We start from the raw sequence: 2,808 nt of genomic DNA, 5'->3' as shown, positions 1-2,808 counted from the left end.
GAGTACACAGAGTCACTGTATAAGAAGGAATTGGCTGACACAGAAGAATTTCATGAAATAACATATAAGCAAGAGCCTATGGTGATGAAGGAGGAATTTCAAATTACTCTGAAGGAGTTAGAAAAAAACAAGGCTCGAGAGGTTGACAGCATACCAAATGACATATTTCAACAAACAGACACTGCCCTGGATGTGCTCACTAATTGTGCCAAGAAATCTGGAGGACAACCAGCTGGCCAACTGACTGGAAAAGATCAATATTTGTTCCCATTCCAAATAAAGGTGATCCAACATAGTTTGGAAATTATCAAACAATATCATTGATATCACATGCAAGAAAGATTCTGCTGAAAATTATCCAAAAACGTTCGAACAGACAACTGCCAAATGTACAGACTGAATTTAGAAGAGGTCGTGGTCCTAGGGATATTATAGCTAATGGTAGATGGATCTTGGCAGAAAGCAGAGAAAACAAGAAGAATGTCTATCTGTGCTCCATTGACTATGCAAAGGCTTTTGACTGTGTGGATCACAACATGCTGTGGCTGACTCTGAGAAGAATGGGAATCCCAGAACAGTTGACCGTGCTAATGCGAAACCTACACTTGGACCAAGAGGCAGTTGCCAGAACAGAGCAAGGAGACACTACATGGTTCAAAATCAAGAAGGTGATCCATCAGGAATGTATTCTGTATCCCTACCTTTTCAATCTGTGTGTAGAATAGATTGTCCGAGATGCTGGGCTGTAATGGGAGGAATGTGGAATCAATATTGGTGGAAGAGTAATCAACAACCTGCATTATGCAGATGACACAACCCTGCTTGCTGAAACTGAGGAGGACCTGTAGAACTTGTTTCAGAAGGTCAAGGACTGTAGTCTCCAGTATGGATTGAAGCTCAACATCAAGAAAACAAAGATTCTCACCACTGGGCCAGTTGGCAGCATCAGTATGGATAATGAAGAGATTGAGATAGTTAGCAGTTTTAGTTTACTTGGTTCCACAGTCAACACTCTTGGTAACAGCAGCCAGGAAATCAAGAGACAAATTGCATTGGGAAAGTCAGTTGTGACAGACCTCTCAAGAGTACTGAAGAGTACTGAAGAGCAACAACATCAGGCTGGAGGCTAAGGTGTGCCTGATCTGTGCTTTAGTCTTCACAATTAAGTGCTACGTATGAGAGAGTTGGACAGTGAATAGGGATGATAGAAAGAGAATTAATGCCTTTGAGCTCTGGTGCTGGAGAAGAGTGTTGTATATACCATGGACGGCTAGGAGAACAAACAGGTTTGTCCTAGAGAAGGTGAAGGGAGAATGCTCCTTGGAGTCAAGGATTCTGAAGTTTGTCTGACATACTGGGGGCATGTTGCAAGGAGGGACTGGTCCTTGGAGAGAGACACCATGTTTGGCTGAGTGGAGGGGCGGCGAAGGAGGGGAAGACCTTTGATGAGATGGATCGACTCTGTGACTGGAGTGCATTTGAGATGGCTAGGTTCGCACAGGATAGAACGGTGTTTAGAGTTCTTGTACATAGGGTTGCGATGGGTTGCAAGTGACTTGATGGCCCAAAACAACAACAACGTGGATTTAACTTTTAGAAGGTCCCATGTACCATTTTATACTCTTCAGATTGTGCATTTCTGTTCTATAAAGAAATCTCTTTCTACCTTGGACTAGCACTTCTAAGCTTGATCCCAGTTTGTCTCTGATGAAATTTATGGTTTTGGGCTTTACTTATATTTTTCTGATCCACCTTATGTTAATTTTTGTGTATGGTGTTAGATGTGGATCCTGTTTCAGCTTTCTGCATGTGGAAGTCCACTTTTGTCAGCACCATTTGTTGAAGTGGTTGTCATTTACCTATATGATAGGTTTTATTTCCTTGTCGAATACCAGTTGACCAAGATAGCTGAGTATATTTCTGGGTTCTCAATTCTGTTCCATTGTCTATGTACCTGTCATTTTGCAAATACTATGTTGTTTTGGTTACTACTGCTGTGTACTGGATTTGGAAATAAAGTAATGCTATGCCTCTAACTTCATTTTTGTTTCTCACATATTCTTGATGTCTTCCCACACCTCATCTGGTCTTTGCTCATTAGTATTACCTGTTTCTGAGATGATCTTTACATTCTAGTGGGATAGAGTTAAGATCAAACTTTTGTTTTTATAGATTTGATTTTATTTTCTTTAGATTAACTTGGAACTAACAAATGAGTAATTAATGATCTGTTCCACAATCAGCACCTGGCCTAGATTTCCCAGCTGATAATTGAGCTTCTCCAGTGATTTCTTTCGCAGATGTAGTAAATCAGATTCCTGTGTAATTCAACAAGTAATATTCTTGTGTATACTCACTGTTTATGTTTCTTATAAAAGGTGTTTGTAATAAATAGGTCATTGATTGTACAGAATTCTTTCATTCGGTCTCCTGCCTCATTTCTATCACCAAGTCCATGCTTTCTGACAACTGATCCTTCATTCCTCTTTCCAATTTTTGCATTCCAGTCACGCATTATTATCAAAGTATCTTGCTTGCATGTTTGATCATTTTCTGACTGAAAAAACTTCGTAGAAGTCATCTATTTCCTCCTTTAGCTCTGGTTATTGAAGCATATATTTGAATGATAGTGGTATTAACATGTCTTTCTCGTACACATATGGTTATTAGCCTGTCATAGCATTGTATTTCAAAATGGATCTAGAAATGATCTTTTTATCTACAAAAGTGACCTATTGCTGAAATTGAGGAGGATCTCATGCACTTGCTGTGAAGGGTCAAGGACTGCAGCCTTCAGTATGGACTGAG

This window comes from Elephantulus edwardii, unplaced genomic scaffold (genome assembly GCF_000299155.1).
Source record: "Elephantulus edwardii isolate Elephantulus edwardi_28Jun2011 unplaced genomic scaffold, EleEdw1.0 scaffold00253, whole genome shotgun sequence".
Lineage (NCBI taxonomy): Eukaryota > Metazoa > Chordata > Mammalia > Macroscelidea > Macroscelididae > Elephantulus > Elephantulus edwardii.
Note: the sequence above shows the minus strand (reverse complement) of the source record.